The 23,191-nt window shown below is 40.3% G+C and overlaps 1 protein-coding gene across 4 annotated transcripts in view; it reads left to right on the forward strand.

Moving 5' to 3' along the window:
- RUSC2 (RUN and SH3 domain containing 2) overlaps nucleotides 1-23,191 on the forward strand; it is an 88,256-nt gene that overhangs the window by 29,493 nt on the left and 35,572 nt on the right. Inside the window, exon 2 of one of the 4 annotated variants that reach the window (XM_057498816.1) lies at nucleotides 7,750-7,822. The exons of the other annotated variants lie outside the window; for them this stretch is intronic. The gene's annotated coding sequence lies outside the window, so the exon portion shown is untranslated. The remainder of the gene's footprint in view (nucleotides 1-7,749; nucleotides 7,823-23,191) is intronic. 4 annotated transcript variants of the gene reach the window in all.

Raw genomic sequence — 23,191 nt, forward strand, 5'->3', positions numbered from 1 at the left:
AACCCACCCTAGGGTACCTCATCATGAAAATGTGAAACATGAGGGATATGGAGAAATTTCAAAACTCTTCTTTAAAAGAAGATAAGGTTACATATAAATATCAGAAATCAATGACATTGGACTTAACAATAGTGGAATCTAATTAGCAAGCAATGGAACAATGCTTTCAAATTTCTGAGAATTGATTTCCAACCTAGGATTTTTTTTTTAACCTAGGATTTTTACACAGCCAAATTATCAACTGTGCAAGTTTAAAAAACATTTTTCAGACATTCATTTAAAAAATATTCCTTCTGTGTATCTTTTCTTAGGAAGTTACTACAGGATATGTTACAGCAAAATGAGAGAGTAAAAAAAAAGAAGAAATCATGGGATCTAGAACCCAGGACAGCTAACACAGGAGGGAGGCAAAGGAAATGCCTAGGATGGTGATAAAGAGAAGCCCGGTATGATGGTGGTATTGTAAGCCCAGAGAAAATTCAGTCCAGAATGTATCAGGAGAACAAAGTTCCAAGAGGAAGATCTTCTAGGAAAAAAAAAAGAACTGTTCAATTATTTTGAAAATTATATTGAAAGGAATTCTTACAGTTCTGTTAGAGAATTTGGGAAGAATTAGGGACAAATAAATAGAAAGCTGAACAAACCAAATGGTCAAGTATTAAAAGTCATATATTATAAAATAATAATAAGGGTCCACGGATTACTAAGTCATAGTAAACAATGGATACTAATTTAACCAGATACTGTGAGAAAGGTGGGTGTAAAAATGCTGTTTTTGTCTTCCATACTAGAAAGTCAAAAGAGAATGTTTAAAATCAAGAAATAATCAAATAAGCATATTATTTATAAACATGGACATAAATGCCAGATGAGATAGCTAAAAGATTTCAAAGTAATGTTCTGTGGAGAATGACTTAGAGGTGAAAAGGGGTGGACTGGGGATTGTAATTTGTCACCATAAACTTAAGTACTAATTAACTTTGTAACCATGTGCATATATTAATTTGATAAAATAAATATTAATTTTTTTAAAGTCCTCTTACACCGCATCACCCTCTGGGCACTGTCCCATCTCTGTATTCTCTTTAACAGCCAACCTTCATTGGCCACCCATACTGTCTCCACTTATTCAATTTTACATTTACTTTTGAACCTGTCTAACTTAATCTCCTACCACTCCCCTGAAATTGTTTATGTCGAGATCATCAGTGAACTCAGACTCCAAGAAGGGACTATCAGTTACCAAAAGGGAGTGGTGGAGAAGGGCGGGTGGGGAGGGAGGGAGAAGGGGATTAAGGGGCATTATGATTGGCACACATGGTGTGGGGGGTGTCACAGGGAAGGCAGTGTAGCACAGAGAAGACAAGTAGTGACTCTGACATCTCACTACCCTGATGGACAGTGACTGCAATGGGGTATGGAGTGGGACTCAATAATAAGGGTGAATGTAGTAACCACACTGTTTTTCTTGTGAAACCTTCATAAGAGTGTATATCAATGATACCTTAATAAAATAAAAGATCACCAGTGAACCCCAAGTTGTCAAATGATGAACACGATCAGCTCTACTGGGTTCTTTCAGTTTTTCTAAGATAACCAACTACATGGCCTCCTCACCACCTTTCACACGTTATTCCCTCCCTATGCCTGGAGTGTTTTTTCCTGCTCTTCAGCTTCCTTTCGCTCACCTTTCAAGGCTCAGCCTAAACATCATTTACCAGAGAGGCCTTCCCTGGAATCTTAACCAAGTCCTTAATCAGTTTTAATCATGTCCTCTTGGTACTTTTTCTTTTTTCATAGCATTTATCATACTTTGTAATTATATTTTTATTTGTGTGATTGACTGCCTTCCTCCCCTAGATTGTAACGCCCAAAGATTGAATTAATAGCCCTTGAAAGAGGTGTTGAAGGAGGGCCTAGAGTTAGAGCACTGATTATAGGAATTAGAAGAGAGGATAGGCTAGAGAGACTTCTCTAAAGCAGAAGCTATGGGACTTGGAGAGGGTCACATGGTGCACATGTTTGGAAATAATTAGCCCTTTTAAGGAGATTCTTGTCAGCCCATAATTGTATGTGGAGGACTTGGATTCATTGTGTTCTGCTGGCAGTGAGCAGGTCAGGTAGTCATGTACCTACATTCACTGTGTTGCCTGGGTAGGAAATTCTTGATTCACAGATGAGTTGCAAATTCACTCTAACCTTCTTTGTATTCCCTTGGGATGTTTCCTGGGACAGAGCCACTTTACAATTTTTAGGGGATAGAGAATAGAGCTATAAAGAGTGGTTAAACAATTGGAGGTGGTATTCCTATTGAAAGGAAAACTTCTGGATGTGAGAGTGCCAGGGTTCCCTGTTGTGAATTGGTAAATTAAACAGTAATACAGTCTCAGAAAAGCACTGAGAGGGATTTAGGTTCAAGAAGAGATTACTGGTTCACATTTATTATAGTTGCCATTTACCAGGCCTTCACTAAATAACAGTTACTGTACTAGATGTTCTCTGTATCTTGTAACTTCTCACATCACCCTATAAGAGAGAGATTTTTATCCCCATTTTACAGATTAGGAAGCTTAAGGGGGATGAAATAACTTGCCCAGTGCTATAAAATAGTCCTTCACAGAATTATATACCAACCTTTTCTTAGCTGTCTCTGTTGATGAGAAAGAAACAAAAGAGAATGGCCTGAAGTTGGAAAAGCAAATCAGGGTTCTGTTTCTTCATGGTAATGGATAGGAATTTGTTAGCTGATGTGAGCTTCTATGCCTTAAATGAAAGTGGATGATGTAAATAGGGACTGAACTCTCCAGCAAAATGAATGGGAATAAAAGTGGAGCTCAACTGAGAGCAGGTTATTGATAGATTCCAGTGACTACAGCAAGGACCAGAGTTTTCAGTGCAAATACAAATAATTTCAGTTGCCAATTAGTGTAAACTAGTCCCTGATTAATAAATATACTAACTGGCCTCCCTGGACAGAGCTATTTTTTTTGAATTACCTATCTTTCCTTTGAATGCAAATACATTCCAAAGGCCTATTTTCCAGTTTGTATGGTCATAAGTATTTAATTAACTCTTTAGTCTCCCCAGGTGAACTATAAACTCCATAAAGGCAGGCACCAGGTCTGTTTTGTTCATACAGTACAGTGTCTGGCTCTTCATAGGTACTCAGTTAATGTTTATTGACTGATTCGTCTGGTCCTTGGGCTAGACTTTGGCATCTGAGATTCTCTGGGCTGCAAATAAATTCCTCTATATGTCTGTCTAAAGCAGGGAAGGAAGCCTTTCCAAAGTCCTGTTGGTGTGTTTCTAGGTTGGGCTATTGGATTCCTCAGGTCTTGCCTCTTCTGGGTGGGCCCCAAAAGCTTGATGCCATTTGGACACTGGTTTTGGTAATGGGGCTTGTCTTTGTTCTGAGATTTTACCTATAAATGGATCATGCTATTTCCTGCCCCCAAAGGAACTCATTGGGGCAACAACTGAAAGGCAGTGGGAGCACAGTCACTGTTTCTGTGCTGAACCATTCCCTCTTCCCAGAGGTGGCTCTGCTACTGGCCAGTCAGGAAATTCCAAACCCTTTTCCTGAAACTCAAAATAGCTTGTGAAATCTCTCCAGCTGAAGTTGGAACCACTGCCAGTAAGGAGAGCCAGGTCTTATGTAATTGTATAGATAGACTGACCTTTTTTAGGAAAAAAACAAACTATTCCTCCTCCTCTGGTGTTGGGCTTTTTGAGTTACATCCTGCATTCTTTCCAGATGCTTAGCAACCCCATTGGAAGCAGCAGACAGAATAGAGTTGAAGACTGGTGAAGTTAAGGGGGGCAGAGATGAGGGAGGGAAGGATGTCTGTCATTGGCTGGAACATGCTGTTCTTGATTCTCATGCTGCGGTTCCCATTGGCAACAGGGGGAACACCCGGCCAGGTGTGAAGGGAACTCCATGAGAAGAATTGTTACCTAGGCATACTCATGCTAAGCATTCCAGAAGCCAACCACTCTACTACCTTTATCCTCTCAGCACCTCACACCCCAATAAGGAGGACTAGAACTAACTGTGTGTAAATATGTCCACCGCTTTAATGAAATCAAATTCTACTCTAGAAAAAAAAATTTTTTTCAGTTTAATTTGGTGAAAATTCAGTTCCTCAGTTCAACTCAGTGAACATTTTAAACCATCTGACAGGCTTGAGACTAGGTTAAATGACTACAAAGATGAACAAGACAGTCTATCTTTAACATGCAATCAAGGAGGAAAAAAAATACAAGAAAACCTTCCCTCTTCAAATGTGGTTGATTATTTTTAAATTATTCATGAAAGGAGCAGGCACCAGTTTCAAGAATTCTTATTGTAATTAATTGTTTTTATTTCCATAATTTTCTCAAGTTAATATAAGACATTTTAGTTCTTTGATTGTTATTTGAATATTTCAAAATAACAAAGAGCTTTCTCAATGAATTATAATTTGTGCTAGAACTAGCAAATGCTTGTAGGTTTTGCTTCTTCACTGAAATAAGGTGTTAGACACTTAGTAAATACTTGTTGCCCTAGTACAGGCATCTGTCCTCTTTTGAGCTGTAACTGTGGCCCCTCATGTTCCCTATGATGTGGTCCATAATGCCCAGGCTTTCAGGGCTGTGAGGCTCCCAGATGACCTAAAAGATTCCAGCAGCTCATTTATTGCCAGAAAACTCAGAAAATACAGACAAACAAAATGAAGAAAATGTATGTGCATTTAAAAAAAGTAAAATCAGATCATACTATGAATTGTACTTTGTAAACTGCTTTATTATTTTTTTAATGTGATATCATAGACATAGTTTCATTTTGGCAACTATTCTAACACAATTTTTTAATGTTCTGTGAAGTATTTTTTAATGTTTTGTGGAGTATTTTGCATGAATTGATCATTATTTAATCAATTCACAAAGGAGAGAACATTTAGAATTTTTTTTAACTTTGCTTTTTAATGGTGCTTCAACATCCTTATGTATATATTTTTGTGTGTTTCTATCATGTTATTTCTTTTACATATATTTCTTAGAAGTGGACTAAAGAGTATACTTATGTCAAATTTTGATACATATTGCATGGCTGCCCTTTGAAAATTTCATTCATTCATTCAAATATATTAATCTACTGTGTATGTCAAACCCTGTGCTAGGTTTTGGGGATATGATGGTGAATAATGATAGACAGTTTTCCTTTCCCATGGAGCTTGCCTGCCTAGCATAAGAAGCTAAATAAGCAGTTACAAAACACAATACAGGAAAGTTCAAGGTGCTGGGAGCATATAACCAGTGCACATAATGTGGTCCAGGAAGAGCACTGAACTTGGGATGTTTCGGTTGAAAACCTGAAGCGTGTTTAAGAGTTAGTCACACAAGTGAAAGACAGTGTTCCAGTCAGTACGAGGCAATGTTGTAACTGCAGGGCAAGGTAGGAGTTGCAAAAGGTGAGACTAGAGAGGTAAGTTAAGAAAGGCAGAGTGCAGAGTCTGGATTTTACAGAGAGCCTTTCAAGGGTTTTTAAGCAAGAGGGTGTGTGATGTAAATAAATTTCATTTTCTAAGAATTACTCTGAGAAGGGAAACCAGATTAAAGGTTGATACAGGAATTCAGACAAGTGATAAGTATAGCTTAGTCTTAGAGAAGAGTAGGTAAAATTCTATAGAAGGGTGGATAGAATTAGTAAGACTTGGTTATTAGGATGGGTAGGATGTATAAAGTGGAAATAGAAATGAGTAACAGAAACTCAAAACTGGTGACTTAAGTAACATAGAAGTTTATTTCACAACAAAAACCAGAGGTAGACAGTTCTGGGCTGGTATGGCAGCTGCATGGTCTATATTAGAGAACCAGGCCCCCTCCAGTTTTTTGTTCTGCTATACCTAGGCCATCTTTATGGTCCAAGGTGGCTCCTGTAGCTCTAGCCATCACACTTACTTTCCTAGCATAAGGATGAAGGAAGGGAGGAAGAAGGGAGTACCCTGTTTTTCATAAAGAGATTACCCAGAAGTCTCACACAACACTTCTACCGTAACTTTGTCAAATGGCCACAACTATATCCAAGGGAGGTAGAAATGTAGAATTTTAGTTTGGCTGCATTGTACCCAGGTGAATATCAGGATTCTGTGACTTTGCAAGAGAAAGGGAGAGTTGATATTTGATTGGCAACTAACACTGGTGCCTGGGAAGGTGAGGAACTTCAATTCCGTTCAGCCGAATTGTTTACAGGATAACAGTAATTACACAAAGATACACATATACCACTATTGAAAAGAGACTTATTTGGCCACTAAGCAAAGATTTAACACATTAAGATCCTATTCATTTTTGTCGTAAAGAATAAAACAAGCATTAGCTCAAATAAGGCCCCAGCTTAAATGTGAGTATAACTGTATTGATTTAACCTGAATTATTACCACACAAATTTGTCATGCTTGTGATTTTTGGCACCTTGTCATTCTCTAATATTCAGACTAGAAAAGGGCAGACCAACTACCTGCTATTTAGATTTCTGCTCTTTAGAACAAAGTCTAAACAGGACCCAAATTAAGGAATTTGATTATTATTCTTTACCGAGGATATTAGCAGTATATTATAATGGAAAGAGCAAGGGCTTTGAAGTGAGTCAGACAAGACTTGGAAGCCCAGCTCCCCTACTTTCTAGCCCTGTGATAAATTTATCTCTGCAAGAGCCTCACTTTCTTCAACTGCAAAATAGGGATAATATTATCTACTTTGCAGGCTTTTTGGGAAGGTTAGAAATGCATTTATGACAAACATCTAACACAGTGGGTAGCATAAGTAGATAATAAATAGCTACAACATTATAATTATTAATCCTTAGCTGTAAGTCATTCATTTCCTTCTAGTCAGTGGTGTATAGGGAGGTGTAACCCCAACTGTTCCTGATGCTTTGCACATTGTTCTTAGATTGCTTCTATAGCAATTTGATACCTGTTTACAAAGCCTGTCACTGTTTGTGGTAGAGCCTAGATTCAGAGTCAACCCTAAGCCTTTGCTCAAAATGAGCTCACTCCTACTCTCATGCCTTTCATCCATATTTACTGTGTCCAAACCCATCTGACTGCTGATAGTTCCTTGCTGTCTAAAAGCATGCCACATACAGAAGTGGGAAGGATGAGGAGAGAGAGACTTGGGACCTGAGCCAATTCAAGTATGGGTTTGGAACCTGGTAGCAGGTGGGGAGAAAGGCCTTGTAGAAGCATGGGATAGTATTATTAAGCAGAAATAGAAAGATAAAGATTGTTTATGGCTCAGTCTGCACTCCAGAGTGATAATGCAATAAGTGAAATTCCACAGATGTTTTTGAAGCACTTTATAGGAGGGGAATTAACCTGTCTGTCAGCTCCATTATAATAACCTCAGAATTTTTCCTTCACATTCCTCAATGGGAGCTGCCTCTGAAATATATTCATCAGCCCTCACCCTTGCAGGAAGAAGGAGGAGGATCTCTAGGCAGGCCCAGGAAAGTCAGAATTTTGAGATCTAGATCTTGAATATATGAGGCCTTTAAAGTCTGGAGTAGAGGTCAGCAATTATGGCTCATGACAGGGTGATTTTTATAAGGCCCACAAACTGAGAATGGCTTTTATATTTTTTTAAAGAGTTGTAAAAAAAAGTGCGCGCGCGTGTGTGTGTGTGTGTGTGTGTATGTGTGTGTATGTGTGTATTTAAAGAACTATGTGGCCCACAGAAGCTAAGTATTTATCATCTGGCCCTTTGCAGATAGAGTTTGCTGAAAGGAGGGTGGATCTCACCAGAGGCTGCAGGATGTTGGAACACTGCTTTGAATCCCAGGGTAGGCACTTTCAGAAAAAAGTGTCAGCATCAATGAAGAATAGATTTCTATTCCTCCTCCCCAAGAGCTCTGGAGACCTGGCAAACTAACCCCATACTGAGGGATTGCTGGACTAGGAAGAGTGAAGGCTTGTGTTGGGTTTAGAATACAGTATTGCCTTTGTTCTAACTGAGCAGTGGAATACATCCTTTCATTAATGTTGCTTTCTTTCAGCTAAGTCCAGTTTGTCAGGCAAACATGATAACTACTACAGTACAGAAACAAGCTAAGTCCAGTTTGTAAGACTGCTGCTGAGTGCTATACCAGTGGGATCCAAGCCTCAAATCAGTGTCCTGGGCCCAGGTTTAGGGGAGAATTAGGTTTACAGATGGAGCAAGTGGATGAATGGAATTGTTTCCTTTTGCTTGCATGTTTCTGCTTTCTCTAGTGTATATTAGTGGAAATTCATGCCTTAAACAGATTCCTCACTCTTTGAGCTATTACTCTCGCCAGAGGTGGGGATTGTAAACCTGAGAGAAGGGAACTTCACCTCCAGGCACAGACCAGTTCCACTTCCTACATGGCCCCTGTGATCTAAAAGAAGGAAAAACCCAGAAGGCCAGGACTCTACCTATCTGCCCGAATGAGTTTTATTTCTGAAATACTTTAGTCCAAAGAATTTACAGCATTTACATTTCTTGCTACTTATTATTTTAATTGTCCAAACATTTTTCCTTGCCTCAACACTAAAAGGTGAATACAACTAGCCCCTTTTCTAGATGGTAAACCCAGAGCTTTGAGAGGACAGGTACCCTGCCCCCGGATGACCCAACAAGTCAGAAAAAAAGCTAAGAATGAAAGTAGTGTTCCTATCCTTGGGCATTCTGCCACTATCCTAGGCAAGGGTAGCTTCCAGATGGAGCTGAGGTCAAACTTCTAACTCTAGTGATCAAATCTGGTTGTTTCTGAGACTGCATTGTTCTGATGACCAGGAGGATAAGCCTCAACTGACAGGGAAAACAATGTATTGAATGAGTGGTTCTCCAGCCTGCCTTCTTGCCAGCGGCCTGGTTCCTCCAGATACTGATATGTTGTGTCACTGACGGTGGTTATGAGTCAGCTGCAGGCAGGAAGATGATGGAGTCACTGTCACCATGCACTTGGCTGCTTTCTTTGCACTTCAGCATTCTTACCTGGTGTGTGGTACATTTTTGTCATTCCACGGCAGCCTGCTGCACACATGGCCCCTCAGTAGACCAGTCTACATCTGTTTACATCAGGTGTCCAGCTGTCAGCCTCCCCACTCCCCTGTCTGCCTAATGGGACAAGATGAAACTGTGAGGAGCTGCCTTTTGGATTGATGAGTAGGATATCCACAGAGTTCCAGACACTGTGGTCAAAATGTCAGTTCCCTGGAACCCCAGTTTCTAGACCTTGGGGAATAAAGAGGCTTTCAGAAAGATTTTCTGAGCACTAGCTCCAAGCTGGATGAGAGCTGATTTCTTGGTGTTTCTATCCTGTTGTGTCATGTCTAGGAAAGAGCTCTAGCCAAATACATTTTTAAGGTATTTGATATATCTGCTAAAAACTCTATGCAAATCAACTAAGGACCACCCTAACCATACTTTGTCTCAGATATCCCATAAAACATTCCCAGGTGAACTTTTTTCTTTATCTTACAATGTCAGCACTCACTGTATTAATCTGCGACTTGTGACTGACAAGACTAAGCTTCTGGTTAGTTGAGTGACAGTCTTTCCTTGGCTTTCTTTAAGTCATTTCAATGTAACCCATGTGTGTGTGTATTTGTATGTGTGCGCCCTTTCAAAATGTATTAGGTCTCTTGTCCAGGGCCTACCTGACTCAAGAGAGTGCTGCAAACAATAGTTCTTAATTGAGGTCCACCTGGTCCCAGAGATTTGGGACCAGACAGCTGGACATGGGACAGCTCTTTGTTCTCTTTGTTCCCTTGCCCCTTCCCTGTCCCTGTTAATACTAAACTGTTTTCAACAAGGCTCGCTTCCTCCAGAATCCAACTTAGCATCTTGGAGAAGCCTGAGGCCACTCCTATAGCAGGAAGCTGTCCTAGATTTGGGCAGTAACCAGTAGAACTTGATACTGACGCCAGAGTGTAAAAATAAATACCTCCTACAGTGCTGTCTTAATCCATTGGCATCAGAGTTGCTATTATTAACCCATAGGCTTCACAGGCAGCTGTGATGGGCAGACAGCAGCCTGGATAGACCTTTCCTGCCAGCTTGGGATCAGACTGTTTCTTTCCTACATCTCCTGGGATCTGATCTGGGGCCCCTGGAGAAGCACCATCAGTCTGGGAGCATGCCCCACAACAGGTAATACTGGAGATGGATTAGTATCTTGGTTTGGGGAAAGCCTTAGGTTCCCAGGGGCAGGCTGCCAGTCCAGAGTGTAATGAGCACAGGATGACTGATTTAGTCCTAGTGCAGGGGAAGGAAAAAAGGAGTGTGACCCTTTCCATTTCCTATGGCTCTTTTACAGACATTTTGCCTGCTGGTTCCCTGGACCTGGAGCCTTTCTGAGAAATTGGGAAGGAGGGAGGAGAGGAGTCCATTGCTCATCTGCCAAAAATATAATAGTGACCATGACTGAGCACTTACCTTGTACCAGGCACTTTATATACAATATCTTACTTAATTCTACCTTAAGCCTTTGAAGAAAACTGCCATGACAGTTTTACAAATGAGGAAGCTAAAGTATAGTGAAGTTAAGTAACTTCCCACAGCTGGCAGATAGTGTGTAAGATTGGAATACAGCCCTGTCAACACCAAAGTCCGTGTTCTGAATCAATATAGAACCTAGGCCCCTAAATACTCAGGACCCAGGCCACACTACAGCCATCTGCTTTTAAAATATTTTGTTTAAGTAAATATCAGTTTACTTTCACTTCAGTCTTATAAGTAAATCAGATAGAGTGACTGGTACACAGAAATGGTCTTTCCTGCCACCTGCTAGAAAGGCAACCCCAGTGCTCTTACCAAGCATGGTGAGCTGGACTTGGACACCATCATTTAAAGTTTGTTGGAAGTCACCTCCGGGGAAGGCTTTGACTATGACTGAGGAGTCTTGGGGACTGACAGCTCTGCTGAGAAAAAGGCCAGACTGGAACCCGCTTACCTAGGGGAGCAAGGCTTTGATGGCTTCTGCCCGTCATACTGAGGGAGGAGCATCCTTGAACAAAAGTATTTCCTTGAAGGGCAGCTAGTCTTCTCTCTCCTCTTTCTCTTGCCCTCCCTGACCCTGTCTCCACAACTGGCTGTGTAATTCTATCTAGATTCTTCTCATAGCCTACTTCACTGTGCATATGTGGCCTTTTATTTACAGCTTTAGACAGGCTGGTTGGATAGCAGCTTAACAGCCTGCATACATCATTCCACTGCCTGGGGGGAGGGGGAAGCAGAGCACACTCAGGCTTTGCTTCCTGGAGCCTAGGAGGCAAAAGGAACAGCCAAAGGAAAATAAGGGGCTGACCACATTGAACAGTTGAGGGGAAGCACAGTGGCCTTTTTTGTGCCAGCTAACTTGCTCCTGCAAATACATACTTGAGAGCTGTCCTCCAAGCAGAGCAGCCCTCGTGGGGCCTGGAACACCCACCCCTGGCACACTGTCTCTGGTCTTGGTGGTTTCCTGCTCCCTGGCTGCTCACCTGCATCGAGCACTGGGAGGCTTTATCTGTCCATCTTTCTATGCTGTGGGCCTCCTTCACTGCTGCATCCTCTATCCCCTCATCTGAATAATTCGATCTGTCAAAGAAGGAACTAAATCTTTCCTAATTCTCTATAGTTCTCTTCTCTGTCCCTAACCTATTTCCTCAAAAGAGATAGGACTTACCTTAAATTTGCAATCCCTAGACACTTGCAACTGTAGCAGTTAGAAGCAGGCACCTGGGGGTATTAATGTATGTGTGTGCCTGTGTATTTTTGTTGAAAGTGAGGGGGAGGACATTTATTAGCACTCTGCATAGGAAACTTTCCTTGGGCCCCAGGTTTTCATTTGGCTTAGTTTTTTTTTTAAATCGTTAATGTACAATTACTTGAACAACAGTATGGTTACTAGACTCCCCCTATTATCAAGTCCCCCCCACATACCCCATTACAGTCACTGTCCATCAGCGTAGTAAGATGCTATAGAATCATTACTTGTCTTCTCTGTATGTAATGCCTTTCCCATGTCCCCACTCCCCTACATTATGTGTGCTAATCATAATGCCCTGTTTTCCCCCTTATCCCTCCCTTCCCACCCATCCTCCCCAGTCCCTTTCCCTTTGGTAACTGTTAGTTCATTCTTGGGTTCTGTGAGTCTGCTGATGTTTTGTTCCTTCAATTTTTGCTTTGTTCTTATACTCCACAGATGAGTGAAATCATTTGGTGCTTGTCTTTCTCCACCTGGCTTATTTCACTGAGCATTAATACCCTTCAGCTCCAATCATGTTGTTGCAAATGGTAGGATTTGTTTTCTTCTTATGGCTGAATAATATTCCATTGTGTATATGTACCACATCTTCTTTATCCATTCATCTGTTGATGGACACTTAGGTTGCTTCCATTTCTTGGCTGTTGTAAATAGTGCTGTGATAAACACAGAAGTGCATCTGTCTTTTTCAAACTGGGCTGCTGCATTCTTAGGGTAAATTCCTAAAGAGTGAAATTCCTGGGTCAAATGATATTTCTATTTTGAGTTTTTTGAGGAACCTCCATACTGCTTTCCACAATGGTTGAACTTATGTACATTCCCACCAGCAGTGTAGGAGGTTTCCCCTTTCTCTACATCCTCGCCAACATTTGTTGTTGTTTGTCTTTTGGATGTTGGCCATGCTAACTGGTGTGAGGTGATATCTCATTGTGGTTTTAATTTGCATTTCCTTGATGATTAGTAATGTGGAGCATCTTTTCATGTGTCTGTTGGCCCTCTGAATTTCTTCTTTGGAGAAGTGTCTGTTCAAATCCTCTGCTCATTTTTTTACTGGATTATTGACTTTTTGTTTGTTGAGGTGTGTGAGCTCTTTCTATATTTTGGATGTCAACCCTTTATCGGGTATGTCATTTATGAATATATTCTCCCATACTGTAGGATGTCTTTTTGTTCTACTGATGGTATCCTTTGCTGTACAGAAGCTTTTTAGTTTGATATAATCCCACTTGTTCATTTTTGCTTTTGTTTCCTTTGCCTGGGGAGATATGTTCATGAAGAAGTTGTTCATGTTTATGTCTGAGAGATTTTTGCCTATATATTTTTCTAAGAGTTTTATGGTTTCATGACTTACATTTCAGGTCTTTGATCCATTCTGAGTTTAATTTTGTGTACGGGGTTAGACAATAATCCAGTTTCATTCTCTTACATGTAGCTGTCCGGTTTTGCCAACACCAGCTGTTGAAGAGGCTGTCATTTCCCCATTGTATATCCATGGCTGCTTTGTCACTTATTATTTGACCATATATGCTTGGGTTTATATCTTGGTTCTCTGGGTCTGTTTTTGTGCCAGTACCAAATGGTCTTGAATACTGTGGCTTTGTAGTAGAGCTTGAAGTCAGGGAGCGTAATTCCCCCTGCTTTATTCTTCCTTCTCAGGATTGCTTTGGCTATTTGAAGTCTTTTGTGGTTCCATATGAATTTTAGAACTATTTGCTCTAGTTCATTGAAGAATGCTGTAGGCATTTTGATAGGGATTGCATTGAATCTGTAGATTGCTTTAGGCAGGATGGCCATTTTGACAATATTAAGTGTCAAGAGCCTGGGATGAATTTCCATTTATTAGTGTCCTCTTTAATTTCTTTTAAGAGTGTCCCATAGTTTCCAGGGTATAGATCTTTGACTTCCATGGTTAGGTTTATTCTTAGGTATTTTATTCTTTTTGATGCAGTTGTGAATGGAATTGTTTTCTTGATTTCTCTTTCTGCTAGTTCATCGTTAGTGTATAGGAATGCCACAGATTTGTGCATATTAATTTTGTATCCTGCAACTTTGCTGAATTCAGATATTAGATCTAGTAGTTTTGGAGTGAACTCTTTAGGGTTTTTTATGTACAATATCATGTCATCCACAAACAGGTACAGTTTGACTTCTTCCTTGCCAATCTGGATGCCTTTTATTTCTTTGTGTTGTCTGATTGCCGTGGCTAGGACCTCCAGAACTATGTTGAATAAAAGTGGGGAGAGTGGGTATCCTTGTCTTGTTCCCAATCTTAAAGGAAAAGCTTTCAGCTTCTCACTGTTAAGTATAATGTTGGCTGTGGGTTTGTCATATATGACCTTCATTATGTTGAGGTTCTTGCCCTCTATACCCATTTTGTTGAGAGTTTTTATCATGAATGGATGTTGAATTTTGTCAAATGCTTTTTCAGCATCTATGGAGATGATCATGTGGTTTTTGTCCTTCTTTTTGTTGATGTAGTGGATGATGTTGATGGATTTTCTAATGTACCATCCTTGCATCCCTGAGATGAATCCCACTTGATCATGATGGGTGATCTTTTTGATGTATTTTTGAATTTGGTTTGCTAATATTTTGTTGTGTATTTTTGCATCTACATTCATCAGGGATATTGGTCTGTAATTTTCTTTTTTTGTGGTGTATTTTGCCTGGTTTGGTATTAGAGTGATGTTGGCCTTGTACAATGAGTTTGGGAGTATTCCCTCCTCTTCTACTTTTTGGAAAACTTTAAGGAGGATGGGTATTAGGTCTTCACTAAATGTTTGATAAAATTCAGCACTGAAACCATCTGGTCCAGGGGTTTTGTTCTTAGGTAGTTTTTTGATTACCAATTCTATTTTTTGCTGGTAATTGGTCTATTCAGATTTTCTGTTTCTTCCTGGGTCAGCTTTGGAAGGTTGTATTTTTCTAGAAAGTTGTCCATTTCTTCTAGGTTATCCAGTTTGTTAGCATGTACTTTTCCATAGTATTCTCTCATAATTCTTTGTATTTTTGTGATGTCCGTGGTGATTTTTCCTTTCTCATTTCTGATTCTTTTTATGTGTGTAGACTCTCTTTTTTTCTTGATTAGTCTGGCTAGGGGTTTATCTATTTTGTTTATTTTTTCAAAGAACTAGTTCCTGCTTTCATTGATTCTTTCTATTATTTTATTCTTCTCAATTTTATTTATTTCTGCTTTAATCTTCATTATGTCCTCCTTTTACTGACTATGGGCCTCATTTGTTCTTCCTTTTCTAGTTTCATTAATTGTGAGTTTAGACTGTTCATTTGGAATTGTTCTTCTTTCCTGAGATACGCTTGTATTGCAATATATTTTCCTCTTAGCACAGCCTTTGCTGCGTCCCACAGATTTTGTGTTGTTGAATTATTGTTGTCATTTGTCTCCATATATTGCTTGATCACTGTTTTTATTTGGTCATTGATCCATTGATTGTTTAGGAGCATGTTATTAAGGCTCCATGTGTTTGTGGTCTTTTTCATTTTCTTTGTGTAATTTATTTCTAGTTTCATAGCTTTGTGATCTGAGAAGCTGGTTGGTACAATATCAATCTTTTTGAATTTACTGAGGCTCTTTTTGTGGCCTAGTATATGATCTATTCTTGAAAATGTTCCATGTGCACTTAAGAAGAATATGTATCCTTTTGCTTTTGGATGGAGTGTTCTGTAGATGTCCGTTAGGTCCATCTGTTCTGATACATTGTTCAGTGCCTCTGTCTCTTTATTTTCTGTCTGGTTGATCTGTCCTTTGTACTGAGTGGTGTGTTGAAGTCTCCTAAAATGAATGCATTGCATTCTATTTCCCCTTTTAATTCTGTTAGTATTTGTTTCACATATGTAGGTGATCCTGTGTTGGCTGCATAGATATTTATAATAGTTATGTCCTCTTGTTGGACCGCCCCCTTTATCATTATGTAATGTCCTTCTTTGTCTCTTGTGACTTTCTTTGTTTTGAAGTCTATTTTGTCTGATACAAGTACTGCAACTCCTGCTTTTTTCTTGCTGTTAGTTGCATGAAATATCTTTTTCCATCCCTTTACTTTCAGTCTGTGTATGTCTTTGGGTTTGAAGTGAGTCTCTTGTAGGCAGCATATAGACATGTCTTGTTTTTTAATCCATTCAGTGACTATGTCTTTTGATTGGTGCATTCAGTCCATTTACATTTAGGGTGGTTATTGACAGGTATGTACTTATTGCCATTGCAGGCTTTAGATTCATGGTCACCAAAGGTTCAAGGGTAATTCCAAGTCTAATTTAACTCACTTCGTATGCTATTACAAACACAACCTAAAGGTTCTTCTTTTTTTTTCCCTCCTTTTTATTCCTTCTCCATTCTTTATATGTTATGAATCATATTCTGTGCTCTTTGTCTATCCCTTGGGTGACATCTATTTAGCCTTAGGAATACTTCCATCTATAGGAGTCCCTCCAAAATGCACTGTAGAGGTGGTTTGTGGGAGGTAAATTCTTTCAGCTTTTGCTTATCTGAAAATTGTTTAATCCCTCCTTCAAATTTAAATAACCTTGCCGGGTATAGTATTCTTGGTTCAAGGCCCTTCTGCTTCATTGCATTAAATATATCTTGCCACTTCCTTCTGCCCTGTAAGGTTTCTGTTGAGAAGTCTGATGATAGCCTGATGGGTTTTTCCTTTGTATGTGATCTTTTTTCTCTCTCTAGCTGCTTTTAAAAGTCTGTCTTTATCCTTGGTCTTTTGCCATTTTAATTATTATATGTCTTGATGTTGTCTTCCTTCAGTCTCTTGTGTTGGGATATCTGTGCACCTCCATGGCTTGAGAGACTATCTCCTTCCCCAGATTGGGGAAGTTTTCAGTAATTACCTCCTCAATGACACTTTCTATCCATTTTTCTCTCTCTTCTTCTTTTGGTACTCCCATAATACAAATATTGTTCCGTTTGGATTGATCACACAGTTCTCTCAATATTCTTTCATTCTTAGAGATTCTTTTTTCTCTTCCCACCTCAGCTTCTTTGTATTCCTCTTCTCTAATTTCTATTCCATTTACCGTCTCTTCTACTACATCTAATCTGCTTTTCAATTCCTCCATTGTATGTTTCATTTCAGATACAGAATTTCTTAATGATTGAATCTCCGACTTAAATTTGTTCCTGTGTTCTTGAATATTTTTCTGTACCTCCATAAGCATGTTTATGATTTTTATTTTGAACTCTCAGGCAGATTGGTGAGTTCAGTTTCATTCGGCCCTTTTTCTGGGGTTTGTGAGATTTTGGTCTGAACCAGGTTCTTTGGACGTTTCATATTTCTGTGTGGTGCCTACTAGTGCCCAGAAGCTCCAGTCTCTGGAGCTGCTCAGCCCCTAGAGTGAGGCTGGGGGTCATAGGGGAGTGGAGCTGGTGTCTGGGGGGAGGAAAAATCTGTTTCCTGATTCCCATCTGCGGTGCTTGTCTCCAGTGTCAGAGCCAGTGGGACAAACACACAGGTGTAAGCCTCTGTGCTTTGAGTCTATAGCTGTTGTTGGCTGCGCCTCCATTTGGCTGGCCTGACACCAGCGCAGTGATTGCCAGTTTGTGAACCTGTGCCAGCAGGCTAGGAGGAAGGCACAGCAGGCTGCGTGTCACAGTGGGGGCCCTCGGAGCTGAGTAGGCAGCCAGGGGGATGGGGCGCCTGAAGCTCCTCAAAGTTTCAAACCAGCTGGGCAGAGCATGCTCAGGCAACCTTGTCCAGCTCTCCCCTCCCCTGTGCAGCAAGCTCCGTGCAAACCCCGCTCCTTCACCAGCCCTCTTGCTGCTGGGAAGCCTCTCAGACCGTCTGCCTTTCCCTTGTCCCAGAGCAGCCGGGTGTGGATCCCCTCCTCCACAAATGGCTGCAATCTGTCTCTCACAAACTCCTCCTGTCTGAGCTCCCCAATGCCCAGAGCACCACACAATGTAGGTTTCTGCTCCCAAAGCAGACCTTCAGGGCTGGGTGTTCAGCAGTCCCAGGCTTCCACTTCCTCCCCCTCTCTGTTTCTCTTCCTTCTGCCAGTGAGCTGGGGTGGGGGAAGGGCTTGGGTCCCGCCTGATTAAGGCTTTCGTTCCTTGCCCAGTTTTCTGAGGTCTGCTGTGTTCATGAGGTCTGCATGCAGTCTGGTTCAGCCTTCTTTCTTGTTGCTGTTTTAGGGTTAGTTGTAGCAATTAACTATATTTTCATGCTATTTTTGGTTTTGGGAGGAACTCTCCATCTCACCTCTCATGCTGCCATCTTGAATCCCCCCATTTGGCTTAGTTTTTAATTAAGCTGAAAGGGACCTCAAGAGGTCATCTGGTTCAACCTTCTGCCTCCAGATAGGTGCTATGAGTTGAACTAAGGAGTGAATCGAATGGTTGACCAATGGAAAAAGGCATACACTTGCTGGCTAGATCAGAAGAGAAGAGTTTTATTTCTAGGTGTAATACCTTTTGGGCAGAGAGAGACTCTGGGACCAAAGCTGGGTTTATTATTATCAGATATTTATGGAATAAAGGACAGTGACCGTTTAGACCCCAGTGAGGGTCAGTAGCTTTCAGCTTATTCTTTGCCTGAGGATAATTCCCAGTGCTGTTCCTTTTGTTGAACTGGGACCTTGGGAGCTTCAGGCACAGCTGAGCCTGAGAGGTTGTTGCTGTTTTAGGGTTAGTTGTAGCAATTAACTATATTTTCATGCTATTTTTGGTTTTGGGAGGAACTCTCCATCTTACCTCTCATGCTGCCATCTTGAATCCCCTTTGGGAACCTTTGGGGGTTCCACCCCTGGAAATTGTCAGTGATTTTGATTTTGATTACACCATTGATTCCCAGGTCATAAGACAGGAGATACAGGCTTCGGGAAAAGAAGATAAACCATACCAGGTGGTCCTGAGAAAGAGCCTGCTCAAGGCCTTTTCTAGAGTGTTTGTATTGACTTTTCTGAGTGGACTTTTAGCTGAACCTTTCTGTAACATACTTGAGAGGTCAAAAGCAAAGCTTTGAAAGAGGTCTTTATATTAGGGAGGCCTGATAAGGAAGCGGCTGCGTGTGTCTGGGATAGCCCTTTAGGCTCAGCTTCTGCCAACACACTCCCAGTGTACTGGCTGGCCTCACTTGGAGTCCAAAATAACGTAATACAATTTTGGAACAGTGGCATTCTCAGCTCAGAGCAATTACCCACTACCCAGAGGAAATACAGATGAGCTCCTGGGCCTTGGCTGCTATTGCATTTGTGGAATGAGACTCCCATGCCATAGCCAGGTACTCTCACGTATCTAACAGCCTGTTTATTCTCTCCTTGCAGCTCAGCCCAGACACCCATAGGAATCACATTACCACCAATTCTTAAACCTCCAGATTTCTTTCAGCATCTCTCACATTTCAGAGAGAAGTACTTATCTTGTGGGAAATTCAGTCTCCATCAAATCTTGTGGCCAGTAAAGACTTGGAACCTTGGCAAGGATGGAGGGTAGTTATACAAACTGATTTTCCTGAATTCATGTAGAAAGTTCATTTCTGTACTCAGAAATAAGTCTGCTGTTAGTGCACATAATTGACATTTTCCAAACAAATTTGATTTGAAAGCCATAAAGAAAGAAAGAACAGAGGTTGCTGTGAGTTAATCATTTGTTCCACTCCCCATTTCCACAACCCCAATAAACCGTGCTCAATCTTGCTTTTGCCTTTGCCCAGAGGTTTTCAGAATTTCTTCTCCTAAACCCTAGGGTCCCCTGGAGGTGTGGAGAGAGGGAATAGGCCTCCCCTACTTCAGCCAGAATAGCTGTGTTATATACTAGGGTTGACAAAGTTGGAAACCACTGCTTTAACCCTTATCTCACATCCTGAAATGTCTTTCTTGCTGCCCTAGCCCTCTACAGAGGCAGGCTGGCAATGATTTTAACAAAATTATGAGCCCCTCAAGTTGGGCTCTTATTCTTGAGCAGCCAACACAGTGCTGGAACATTTATACACAGTAGGAGTGCATTGGATGCTTGTGGCTTGATGGCTTGCTGCTTGATTAATTGACTTCTGAGGTGATATTAATCAATGGCCCCAGGATGCTTCTAGGTCAGAGAGAAGTATACAGTAGTCCCCCTTATCCATGGTTTCAGTTATCCACCATCAACCTCAGTCCAGAAGCAGATGATCCCCCTTCTGACAGATCTTCAGAAGGTCAGCCTAATGCTGTGTCACAATGTCTGCCCATCATTCCCCTTACTTCGTCTCATCATGTAGGCATTTTGCCATCTCACATCATCACAAGACAGGTGAATACAATACAGTGTATTTTGAGAAGAGGGAGGCCACATTCACATAACCCTTATTATACTATATTGTTATAGTTGTTCTGTTTTATTATTATTGTTACTAATCTCTTACAGTGCCTAATTTGTAAATTAAACTTTACCATAGGTATGCATGTAAAGAAAAAACATAGTGTATATAGGGTTTGGTGCCATCCACAGTTTCAGGCATCCAGTGGGGGTCTTGGAACATATCCCCTGTGACTAAGGGGGGGTTTATTATGATTTGAGCACTTCTAACCTTTCCTGCAAGAATCAGTCACTCTGAGGTAAAAACAGAGCCAAAAGGAGTTACCTAACATAGGGTAGGTATACTGCTGGTATAGAGGATGCTTGACCAGGTCAATGCAACCAAAAGTACTTGTTGATGTCCAAAGAAGAGTATCTTGAAGAGAAGGGTAAGCAAAGTGGTTAGAAAGACTAGGGACAGGATCTACTAAGATCACATAGTCTTAGTGTTTTTAATCCTGCTTGCTTTCACTAAAAATTACCTGCCTGGATAGTTTCCAGAACTACCCAGTGTCTTGATTCCCAGTGGGAAATGCAGATCCTTCTCTTTGCTAAGCTACACTTCTAGCACTAATCAAGCTGTTTATCTGCAGCTTCCAGTTCTGCATGTCTTTGTTGTTGGTTTGTCTGTTTGGATTTATTTTGTTTTTAATTATGTTTTATAAAAGTTATGTCTGTGTGTGTGTGTACAGTTTTTTAAAAAGCCAAATAGGAAAAGGACATCAGTGGGAAAACTGGCAAAATTCAAATAGTCTACAAGTTTAGTTAATAGTAATGTACTCAATATTAATTTGTTTTGACAAATGTACCAAGATTATATAAAATGGTAATATTAGGTGAACTGGTTGAAAGACATAGGAGAACTCTCTGAACTCTCCTTGTGACTTTCCTGAAAATTATTTCAAAAGTTAATCTTCCAAAATAGAAAATTATTCCAAAAGAAATAGTTAACTTTAAAAAGTTTATACACAACAATAAAGATACCCACAGTGGGGAAAAAAACCATGTAGTACCAAATTTGGGACAATCTGAGCTTTAAAATCAGTAATACCAGAAATGGATTATGACCATTGAACTAAAAAAAATTTTTAAGTAGTCCAAGAGTCTATACTGATACCAAAGAAAGAAAGAAAGGAAGGTATCTCCTTGGACAAGGGAAACAAAGGCAAAAATGAACAAATGGGACTATATCAAACTAAAAAGCTTCTGCACAGCAAAGGACACCATAGAACAAAAAGGCACCCTACATATGGGAGAATATATTTGTAAACAACATATCCAACAAGGGGTTAATATCCAAAATATGTAAAGAACTCACACACTTCAACACCCAAAAAACAAACAACCTGATTAAAAAATGGGTGGAAGACCTGAACAGATACTTCTCCAAAGAAGAAATTCAGATGGCCAACAGGCACATGAAAAGATGCTCCACATCACTATCACTATTTATCAGGAAAAAAGCAAATTAAAACCACAATGAGATATCACCTCACACCCCTTAGGATGGCCAACATCCAAAACACAAGGACCAACAAATGCTGGTGAGAATGCAGAGAAGGGGGGAACCCTCCTACACTGCTGGTGGGAATGTAAATTAGTTCAACCATTGTGGAAAGCAGTATGGAGGTTCCTCAAAAAACTAAAAATAGAAATACCATTTGACCCAGGAATTCCACTCCTAGGAATTTACCCAAAGAAAACAAGTTCTCAGATCCAAAAAGATATATGCATCCCTATGTTTACTGCAGCACTATTTACAATAGCCAAGATATTGAAGTGTCCATCAACAGATGAATAGATAAAGAAGAGGTGGTACACATACACAATGGAATATTATTCAGCAATAAGAAAGAAACAAATCCTACCATTTGCAACCACATGGATGGAGCTAGAGGGTATTATGCTCAGTGAAATAAGCAAGGCGGAGAAAGACAAGTATCAAAGTGATTTCACTCATTTGTGGAGTATAACAACGAAGCAAAACTGAAGGAACAAAACCACAGCAGACTCACAGACTCCAAGAAGGGACTAGTGTCTACCAAAGGGAAGGAAGGGGGGTGGGGAGGGAGGGAGAAGGCAATTAAGGGGCATTATGATTAGCACACATAATGTATGGGGGTCATGGGGAAGGCAGTATAGCACACAGAAGACAAGTAGTGACTCTATAGCATCTTATTATGCTGATGGACAGTGACTGCTGTGGGGTGTATGGGAGGGACTTGATAATATGTGTAAATGTAATAACCACAGTGTTGCTCATGTGAAACCTTTTTAAGATTGTATATCAATGATACCGTAATAAAAAAAAAGGAAGGAAGGAAGGAAGGAAGGAAGGAAGGAAGGAAGGAAGGAAAATAGAAGTCTTTCTTATATTAGAATGCCAACTGATAAATGCAGAAGGAATAATAGAAAACCATCATTTTTCAACCATCACAGTAGATAACTGATTCAGACAAAAATTATCAATGGATGCTAACATTTTTAAAGAATAATAACAATTCTTCTTTAAATTAAAAAAATATTTTTTAACTATCAAATGTACACCACAATGGTTCAACAGTCTCCTTCCCTCTCCCCCTGCCCCCACACACTCCTTTCCCCTTTGGTAACCACTAGTCACTTCTCAGGGTCTGTGAGTCTAATGCTGTTTTGTTTCCTCTGTTTTGCTTTGTTTTTATATTCCACAAATAAGTGAAATCATATGGTATTTGTCTTGCTCTGCCTGACTTATTTCACTGAGCATAATACCCTCTAGCTCCATCCATGTTGTTGCAAATGATAGGATTTATTTTCTTATTATGCGTAAATAATATTCCATTATGTACATGGACCACATATTCTTTATCCATTCATCTGTCGATGGACACTTAGGTTGCTTCCTTATCTTGGCTATTGTAGATAGTGCTGCAGTAAACATAGGGATGCATATGTCTTTTTGAATCAGGGATTTTATTTTCTTCAGGCAAATTCCTAGGAGTGGAATTCCCAGGTCAAATGGTATTTCTACTTTTAGTTTTTTGAGGAATCTCCATACTGTTGTCAGTGGTTACATCCATTTTTATTCCCACCAACAGTCTAGGAGGATTCCTGTTTCTGCACATCTTGTCAGCAGCATTTGTTGTTTCTTGTCTTTTGGACAGGGGCCA

The sequence above is a fragment of the Manis pentadactyla genome, chromosome 3, assembly GCF_030020395.1.
Source record: "Manis pentadactyla isolate mManPen7 chromosome 3, mManPen7.hap1, whole genome shotgun sequence".
NCBI lineage: Eukaryota > Metazoa > Chordata > Mammalia > Pholidota > Manidae > Manis > Manis pentadactyla.